The following is a 10,828-nucleotide window of genomic DNA, read 5'->3' as shown; positions in this document are numbered from 1 at the left end:
TATGTGTCCATCACTTCTGGCTATGTATATTCTCTCTAGTAGAGTTACAATTCTCAAGAGTTATGAGACTCTTTCTCCATAGTGGCTAAATAGCCAGTTTCTTTTTATTAGATAGAAGTTTCTTTCCCTTATCCCTTTTTAAACTTTTGATGTGTCTCTTGAGCCTCCATTTTGATGTCCAAATTTTTGATTTAACTCTGGCCTTTTCATCAGGAATATTGGAATTCTCCCATTTCATTAAATATCCATCATTTTCCCTTGAAGAAAATGCTCAGCTTAGCTGTCTAGTGGATTCTTTACTGTGTTCCAAGCTTCCTTGATCTTTGGAATATCTCATTCCAGGCCCTTCGATCCCTGAATGTTGCTGGAGCCAGGTCATGCGTAATCCTTACTGTGGCTCCTTGGTATTTAATTTTTTTTTTCCTTGCTGTTTGCAGGATTTTTTCTTTTATCTGATAGTCCTTAAATTTGGCCACAATATTACTTGGTGTTTCCATTTTAGGATCTCTTTACAGAGTGGATCCATGTTTTCTTTCAATAACTATTTTGCCCTCTGATTCCATGATATCAGGGCAATTTTCCATCATTAAATCCTGTAATATTAAGTCCATGCTTTTTTTTCTCTTCAGTGTTCTCAGGAAGGCCAATAATTCTCAGATTCTACCTTCTCAATTGATTCTCAAGGTCAGTGGTTTTACTGATGAGGTATTTTACATTTTTTTCTATTTTTTCTATCTTTTCATTTTGTTTAACCCAATCTTGTCTCATGAAGTCATTAGTTTCCACCAGTTCTATTTTTTTAGAGAAGATTTTTCTTCCTTTATCTTTTCCAACTCCTTTTTCAGTTGGTCCATTCTATTTTTGAAGGACTTTTCTATTTGCCCAAATGTAGTTTTGAGGAAATCATTTCCTTTTTTGCATTTGCCCAATTGATGATTTGAGAGAATCATTTTCTTTTTGCATTTTCCCAATTGAAGATTTGAGAGAGTTATTCTCATTTTGTATTTGTCCAATTGTTTTTTCCAAGGATTTGTTTTCTTGTTAAATGATGTTAATTTTCTCTTGCAATATTTTAATTTTCTCTTGAGTTTCTTTTCCCAATCTTTCTGGGCTAGAGATCAATTTATATTCTCAGCAGTTCTAGATCTCTCTGGGTTAGAATCTAGCTCTTCTAAGTATTTCTCCATGGGTCTCCTTTTTATCTGGCCTTTTTTCTTCTTGTGTTGGGGGAGAGAGGAACTGGCTCTCAGAGATTTGCTTTTAAAGATCCTAGAGGCTTTGTTCACTTGGTTTAGCAATTCCAAGGGCCAGAAAGTGGGGGGTGCTGATTGCTTTCTCTGGAGTGAGGTCCTCAGCAGCAGGGTTGGAAATAACCTTGAAAACTGGGCTGGACCCTAGGGGAGAAAGTTAATCTCTTTCTGTGGACTGAGCTCTGCTGCCCTGAAGGGTTGGGGTAGGGTTGTTTATTTATGAGAAATGGACTCAGGAAAGTATGGAGCTCAGGTCCCTGTCCCACCTGGTTGTTCTCCAGGCTCTCAGACACTGCTGGAACTCACCTGCCTATAGCTCTTCTCCCCCTGGCCAATGATTCCACAACTAAAACTATCTCATAGCCACCACTCATCAAAGTCTCCATGGCTGAGACTGACCCTCTGGTTTCCCCAGCTGCCATCCCCAGCACCGATCGTCTGCTCTCCTCTCCTGGTTCAACCACCATCCACTGAGACAGACGTTCTTGGTAGGTTTTCTTGTCCTAGCTTCTCTTTCTGGATTTTATTGATCGAATTTCCATTAAGAGGTTTCTCTCATGTTATTTCTGACAGGGAAAGAGAGAGCACTATCACAGGGTTTATCTTCTCTCCACTATCTTGGCCAGAAGTCCCTGAGTTATTTCTTAAAAAGTGAATGTAGTGTTCATCAGATTCTCAACTATTTTTTGTTTTGTTTTGATTTGTTTTTCCTCTTCTGGGTGGGGATAATAATATCCAAAATATGCCTAATATGGTTGTCCTAGCTCTCTTAACTGAGAGCAACTGCATCCATCAGGTTTGATCATCTCACTATATTGTTGTTAATGTGTATATGTTCTCTTGGTTCTGATACTGTGATGCATCCCATGCTTCTCTAGAATCAGTCCATTTATTGATTCTTATAGAACAATAGTATTACATATTATTTATATATCATAACTTGTTTAGTCATTCTCTTACTAATGGGCATCCCCTTAATTTCCAATTCTTTGCCATTACAAAAAGAACTGCTATGAATGTTGAGGAAAACATGGGGCTTTTTTCATTTTTTGTGATTTCCTTTGACTAGAGGCCTAAAATTGGAACTGCTGGATCGAAGGGTATGAACAGTTTTATTGCTCTTTGGATAGAGTTCCTTATTGCTGTACAGAATGGTAGGATCAGTTCACAACTGCACCAGAAATGCATTAATGTGCCAATCCTCTCACAATCTCTCCAATATTCATTATTTCCCCTTTTTCTCGGCTTAACCAATATTTTAAGTGTGAGGTGCTTTAATTTGCATTTCTCTAATCAATAATGATTTTGAACATTTTTTAACAAATTATTATATATAGCTTTAATTTCTTCATTTGAAAACTGTACTCATATCCTTTAACCATTTATCAACTGAGAAATGAATAACCTTATAAGTTTGATACAGTTCTCTATGTATTTTAGATATGGGACCTTTATTAGAACTCCTACTTGGGAAGATTATTTCCCAGCTTTCTTCTTCCCTTCTAAAGGTGGCAGTACTGATTATATTAGTGCAAAAATTTTTAATAAAATCAAAATCATTCATTTTGCAGTTTATAATGCACTTTCTTATTTGGAAATAGATTTGTTCTCTTTCCATAGATCGTGTTGATAGCATATTGCTTCATCTATTAATTTATCAATGGTGTTTCCTTTTATATCTCAGTATTGTACAGATTTTGACCTTATTTTGGTATGGCGCGAGATGCAGGTCTAAGCCTAACTTTTTCATACTATATTCTAGTTTTACCTATTATTTTCTAGTTTTCCTAGTAAAATTGGTCAATTTGTTAATGCAGAGGAATTATTGTTAGGGGGAAGTGCCTTATTGAAATTAAAACACATATGTTGCCTTGCGCTCTGAGCTGTAGCGAGTGGCTGTGCGGGTGGCAACGACTTCTCCAGCTTTCGGCCCTCTCTCGCCGGCTTTCTTCTCCTAACTCCAGCTCCTTCTCCTGCCACAACAATGACGGAACATCTCCTTCGCCAAGGACTTCTTGGACGGCATCATCGCCGCCGCCATCTCCAAGACCACGATGGCCCCCATCGCGAGAGTCAAGCTGCTGTTGCAGGTGCAGCATGCAAGTAAACAAATTGCTGCAGATAAGCAGTACAAAGGTATTACGTATTGTATAGTCCGAATTCCAAAGGAACAAGGGATACCTTCTTTCTGGCGGGGCAACTTAGCAAATTTCATCAGATATTTCCCCACCCAGGCCCTTAACTTTGCCTTTAAGGTTAAGTATAAGCAGGTGTTTTTGGGAGGAGTGAGCAAGCACACACAATTTTGGAGATATTTTGCTGGCAATCTTGCCTCTAGTGGTGCAGCTGGAGCCACTTCTCTCTGCTTTGTCTATCCCTTGGATTTTGCAAGAACCCTCTTGGCAGCTGATGTTGGGAAGTCTGGCACTGAAAGAGAATTCAAAGGCCGGGGAGACTGCCTTGTAAAAATCACCAAGTCTGATGGAATTCATGGCTTGTATCAAGGTTTTAATGTCTCAGTTCAGGGTATCATTATAGAGCAGCCTACTTTGGAATCTATGATACAGCAAAAGGTATGCTCCCAGATCCGAAGAACACTCACATTTTGGTAAGCTGGATGTTTGAACTGACTGCTGTAGCAGGTATGGTCTCCTGTCCTTTTGATACCGTAAGGCGGCAAATGATGATGCAGCCTGGACGCAAAGGAGCTGATATCATGTACACTGGCACAATTGACTGCTGGAGGAAAATCGCTAAAGATGAAGGTGGCAAAGCTTTCTTCAAGGGTGCTTGGTCCAATGTTCTGAGAGGCATGGGTGGAGCTTTCCTGATTGTCCTGTATGATGAATTGAAGAAAGTAATCTAAGAACATCCTAACTAAACGGAATAAGTAAATATAGATAATGTAGAATACTTAACCATATTTAGCATTTTTGGACCATTGACCTTCAAGAAATTCCTGTTGTCTTTTTATTCAGGCCAGATCATATTTGTAGAAGAGCCAAAAACAGCTCTTAGAAAAAGGGACTCATTTATTGTGGTCCATTATTCACACAGTGGAACTGATGATGATTCTGCATATTGATTCTATTGGTTTTAGGGAAAATAACAGTTACTGTGTGTCCAAGAAAGCAGATCAACTTAGACCATCTAGTTTAAATGCTCTTTTATAGGACCATAAATTTGTGTTTAAGTATTTATTTAAAAAAATCATGTCTCCCATTTGTACTTAAGCAATATATATATATATGTATATATATATACATATATATTATATATATATGTATATATATATACATATATATATATATATATATATATATATATATATATATATATACTATTTTGCACAGCTGACTATTTGGCAGTCATGATGATCTGTGTTGGGCATTCTACTGTAAAACAATAAATACACAGAAGACTCTAAAAAAACACATATGCTTAATTTATTATTAGATCCATTTTCTTTACCTTTGTCTTATTCAATGGTAGAAGTGATCTAGGAGATCACTTCTTTCAATTTTTACATCACCACAAGTTTCACACACTTGAATTATCTGCTAATGACAGAACTGAGAATATACTTAATTTACTATATTCCCCATCTAAGACTGCATCCAAATAACTTACTCCAAAAGTATTGAAATGTTTTGACTTCTCTATCACTTTGATAGAAAAATTTGGTGACATTAATATAATTTTTATCTTGCTATAATCATCGATTCTTATACCTCTCAGTACCATACAATAGGTCTCATTGCTTCATCTTATAACAAGCATTTAAAAGAGGAAAATCAGATAGTTGTTAATTAAAACCTGCCCAGAGTAAAGTAATTATATGACTTGTAAGAATGAAATTAAATGTAGAAGTCATCTGAGAAAAATAAAAATTCCAGTGGGAAAATAGAGTGAATTTTCAATATTTGGACATTTAACTGTTATTACTTTAAGCATTGGGGTGATCTTATTTATAAAATTATTTTCACTTTTGCATTGGAAACAGGCACATTCACATTTATGTACAATAGAGAAAAAATGAGAAGCACAGACTAGTTTTCTGTGAAAACCTTCACTGTTCTTGAACACCACTTCCATGGTGAAGAAATTAATATGCATTCCTTGCATATTTTTCTTTTTTTCTTTAAACTCATTTTATTTTGCAATTGTTCCCCTTAAATAGGGTCACTTTTTGGTTACTCCCAAGCTAGTTTAAGGAATGTATGAGAGTACAGCCCATATGGGTATGAATCATCAGACTCTCTTCTTCCTCCCTAGAGAAAAAGAACAATGTTGGAGGATGTAGGCTAATGTGGAGATGAGATGGTATACAAAGCATCATTAGGAATTTCAGAATGGAAAGGGATATCTCCCAATTTCCACTCTGCAGTATAGTATTTCTCTTCAGAAGTTCTACTGGGTAAAATAGAAACTTGGACAAACAAGACCATTTATAATTATCTTATGTAAATTTTATAAAGAAAATATTGATTCTGCAAATAACTACTCTTTCTAAAATAGTAATCATGAAAATAATCCATAAAATTCAGTGCACAAAATAAAATTAGTAGTATGTAAAACATTTTTTCCTCTCTGGTAATACAGAAATCTCTAGCAGAAGATCACAGATTTTGGTGGTCAGGTGCATCGAACTCCCTATTTCCTATAAGTTCAATGTATCAATACTCTTTTTTTTTTCCTTTTGTGTAGCTTAGTAGTTGAAAAATGACTATTACACAAATAAAATTAGAAAGAAAAGCCAATAATGCTAAGAAATTAGGGAAATTTTACATAAAACCTTTTACTATATTCTAAGGAATAGAGTCTCTTTCTCAGTGTGATTCATGTGTCACTATGCATTACCATAATAGTGAATTTCTTCATAACTTCTACAGTTGCATCTTTTAAAATATCTCTTTAACATTCTAGGAAAGCAGCACAAGACTACATTTTTTTCCAAGAAAAAACTACAAGATTTAAATACAGCACACCTATGATTGACCTTAAGAAAGCAATAGAGAAAAAAAATCAATGAAAGAAAATTAGAATTCTGTTTGCAAGCAAGTTCCTTTGCAGTTTAAAGAGAAAAATCATTAATTGATCACTTAAAATGTCCTCCAGTTGGAATTTCTTTTCCCTGAGAAGAGTCAAAGAAGAAGTTTTATATTTAATAAAATCTTCTATTAAAAATTCTCTTGAATAAAAAAATAGAGTCTGGAATAAATATTCTATTTTAGTCACTTTTATTTTCTTTCTTTAATGAACCTTTAAAAAGGATGCTAAGAAAACCTTTTAATTCATTTACACTCAGTGCTGGGCTAACTCACTCCTGACAATCACAATCACTGAAATGAAAGACAGCTAATTAGAATTTCTCACAGTTTTCATCTTCCTAAAATCTCTTGATACTTCTTACCTTTAGGTTACCTTATCAGTTTGGTATTTTTATACAATATTTACCATGTAAGTACCTAATTATTCACTGTACCTACCTAATAACACATTAAAAAGTCAATATGTTTTTGAATAGATGCCTAGAAAAAAAGGAAAACATTTCATGACAATTTTAAACTGTGGATCTATTATTTTTATTATGTTTTATCTTTGGATTTGAATGATTAAGCATATGTTTTCTTAATAAAATATACAACAATATCATAATCATTTATAATTACTTTATCCAGGATGTTCACTCCACCCATACATATTACTATCATGCCAGTCCTTCTCAACATCTACCGTTCTTCCCCATACCATCTGTAAATACATGACAGAAGAAAATTAGCATAAAATATTTGTTGATGTTATAGATAGATAATATTTTATAATATGAAAAATACAATTTATTCCTAAACTTTTAATGTTTTTAATAGGACTAGGTGTATTTAATCAAAGACTTCTTCAGCATCTATTAAGATAATCATATGATTTCTTTGGGTTTTACTGTTGATATGTGTTTTCACAATATTGAACCATTGCTGCCTACCAGACTAGAAATAATAACTGATCACGGTGTATTATCTCAGTAATATCTTGCTGTAAACTCATTGCAAAAATTTTATTTAAGATTTTTGCATTAATGTTCATTAGGGAGATAAGTCTATAATTTTCTTTGCCTATTTTGGTTCTTCCTGTTTTAGGTGTTGTAAAAGGAATTTGGCAGAACTACATCTCCTATTTTTTAAAATAACTTATGTAGAATTAGAATCAATTGTTCCTTAAAAGGTTGGTATAATTTACTTGTAAATCCACATGAACCTGAAAACTTTCTTAAAGAGTTTATGATGGTTTCTTCAATTTCATTTTTCTGAAATGAGTTAAGTAAGTTATTTCTTCATCTGTTAATCTGACCAATTTTAGTTTTGGAAATATTCCACCATTTCATTATGGTTATCAAATACATTGGCATACAGTTTGATAAAGTTGCTCCAAATTATCTGTTTAATTTACTTCTTATTGGTGGTTAGTTAAGTTTTTCATTTTTGATATTGGTAATTTGGTTATCTTCTTTCTTTTTTAAAATCAGATTAACCAAAGTTTTATCTTTTTTTTTAAACTTTTTCCTAAAACACTTACTTTTATTTATTAGATCAATGGTTTTCTTGATTTTGATTTTATTAATCTCTTCATTGATTTTCAGAATTTCTAATTTGGCAATTAATTATGGATCTTTAATTGTTTTTTTTGGCTTTTTTAGTTACATATTCAAATTATTTATCTCTTCCTCTATTTTATTTATATAGGCATCTAGAGAGCTAAAGTTTCCCCTCAAAACCACTTCGGCTGTATCCCATTAATTTGGTATGATGTCTCACTATTAACATTTTCTTAGATATAATTATGGATTATTTATATTATTTGCACTTTGAACCACCCATTATTTAAATTAAAGTAATTTAATTCCCAATTAGTTCTGAGTTTATTTTTCCATGACCCTTTATTATATGAACTTTTTATCCAGGGGTTTCTTTCTGGAGGGATTCTGTGTATTCTTTCCATGGTTATATTGTCTACCTGTTCTACAGATTTGGACAGTGTTCTCTGAGAATTACCTGCATTTTGATCTAAATTGTCTCTCTTGACTCTATTTTCCAGTTTGTTTGATTTTTGAAAATATACTTTACATTTTCTACAATATGTTCAGCATTTTCATTTTGTTTGATGGAATCTTATAGTCATGGAGATTCATTAGTTTCTATTTGTTCAATTTTATTTTTTAGAGTTTTATTTTCTTCAACTAACTTTTCCAGGATTATGCTGCTGTCAAGTTGTCCAGACCTGGAACTTTCCTGTGGCTAAAAGTTTCCCACTGGATTTCCATTCTTCTGGCTAGTTGTACTTTACTTCCCCCTCCAAAAAAAAAGACATATCCTTACTGGAGACATTCCATATTGCATAACATTGAAAACTTCTTTTGATTTTCTCTTTTTCTTGGTGGGATCTGTAGCTTTAATGTTATGTAGAAGCTTCATTTATCTTTGGAAAGGAAAAGCTCAGGGAGCACTGTAACTTCATACTACCATTTGGCTCTCCCCTGGGAGAGCCATTATTCTTAATGGGAGTCACTTATTCCTAAAAGTTAAGGAGACTAAAAGAGAAAAATAAATCAAATAATTGATTAAAAGGAAAAGTGGGGAAATAAATGAAGGACATACAAGAAACTTATGAAAAGAGAGTTAAAAGCTGGGTAAAAGAGACTCCAAAAGTTGTGAAGAAAATAATATTAAATATCTGGCCAAACATAAATACAAGCAATGTTTATTAAGATAAAACAGAAGACAAACAGGAAACTAAGAAGAAAATATATCTAAATCAATTTTATTGAATAAAAGTCACAATGCTCATCTATATTGGGCAGTGATCTAAATATATAAGACCCATTATCCAAATGATAAGGTGTCAAATATTATAAAACAACATATATTAATAATTCAAATATACCAAATCCTATAAATATATTCTACAGTCCTAATAATTAAATAAAATGCATTAAAACAATGTTTACATGTAACACCACACATTCATCAGATTAATTAAAATGCTAGAAACACATAAAAATGTTCCATGCATGTGAAAAATATTGACAATAATGTACTGTTGCTGAAGCTGTGTACTAGTCCAGTCATTTGAGAAAGCAATTTTGAACTTTATTTTAATAAAAATGAAGAATGGAGGTGGAGCCAAGAAGTTAGAGAGGAGGCATCACCTTCCATAATTTTTCCCAGACTTCCCTCAAAATCAAAATTAATCAAGTCTCTAATTTGATTGTGGAGTGAAAGAATGCACAAAAGAACAGATTGTAGAATTACTGAGAACACTGTCCAAATATGTAGAACAGGTAGACAATATAACCATGGAAAGAATACACAGAACCCCCCAGAAAGAAATGCCTGGATAAAAAGTTCATATAATAAAGGGTCATGGAAAGATACAATAATAAGTAATTGGGAATTAAATAACTTTAACTTAAATAATGGGTGGTTCAAACTGCAAATAATATAACTAATCCATAATTATATCTAAGAAAATGTTAATAATGAGACATCATACCAAATTAATGGGATACAGCTAAGGTGGTTTTGAGGGGAAACTTTAGATCTCTAGATGGTTATATGAATATAATCGAGAAAGAGATCAATGAATTGAGTATACATCTAAAAGAGATAAAAAAATTACTTAATTTTCAGGTCTTTGCCACCACTGCTGCTATGAATATTTTTGTACAAGTGATGCTTTTACCCTTTTTCATCATCTCTTCAGGGTATAGACCCAGTAGTAGTATTGCTGGATCAAAGAGTATGCACATTTTTGTTGTCCTTTGGGCATAATTCCAAATTTCTCTCCAGAAAGTTTGGATGAGTTCACAGGTCCACCAACAATATAATAGTGTCCCAGATTTCCCATAACCATTCCACCAATGATCGTTATCCTTTCTGGTCATATTGACCAGTCTAAGAGGAGTGAGGTGATACCTCAGAGAAGCTTTAATTTGCATTTCTCTAATAAGTAATGATTTAGATCAATTTTTAAATTGACTATGGATTGTTTTAATCTCCTCATCTGTAAATTGCAAGGCTAATATTTCGATAAAATATTAAATTATATCTTATTCCACTTCTGATATGATTGGACTAATCCTAGTTTATTGCCATTACATTGTCAGTTTTAGATAGATTTGATTTATGATTATATTCTGATGCTCTCTAGTGTTTATAATAGAAATGGGTGTTATATTTTGCAAAATCTTTTTAACATCTACTCAAATAATCATGATTTCTGTTTTTTATTAATCTGTTCTAGAAAGTCAGAGTTTGCCTGATATTGAACCCCAAAAGGGATCACAAAGTATTTTACAAAGTTTAAACAAATGAACAATAAAAGATAATAATTAAGAGAAAAGGTTTCAAGCTTAATTGTTATAGGAAGATTTCACAAATGGAAGTGGATTTATTAGTGAAATCATAGGACCTACTTATTTCAATCTACCAGTTTCAGATTTATTGTGAGGTTCAAGTAAAATAATATTGAAACCCTTGGAAAAATCCAAAACTTAACTACCCATAAGAGAAACAAAAGTGAAT

The 10,828-nt window shown here is 33.0% G+C and overlaps 1 pseudogene; it reads left to right on the top strand.

The window, feature by feature from the left end:
* The first annotated feature begins 3,238 nt into the window (after nt 1-3,238).
* LOC141499294 (ADP/ATP translocase 3-like) lies at nt 3,239-4,116 on the top strand (annotated as a pseudogene).
* The last annotated feature ends 6,712 nt before the right edge of the window (nt 4,117-10,828 follow it).

This window comes from Macrotis lagotis, chromosome X (assembly GCF_037893015.1).
Source record: "Macrotis lagotis isolate mMagLag1 chromosome X, bilby.v1.9.chrom.fasta, whole genome shotgun sequence".
Lineage (NCBI taxonomy): Eukaryota > Metazoa > Chordata > Mammalia > Peramelemorphia > Peramelidae > Macrotis > Macrotis lagotis.
This window is presented reverse-complemented; position numbering and strand designations above follow the sequence as displayed.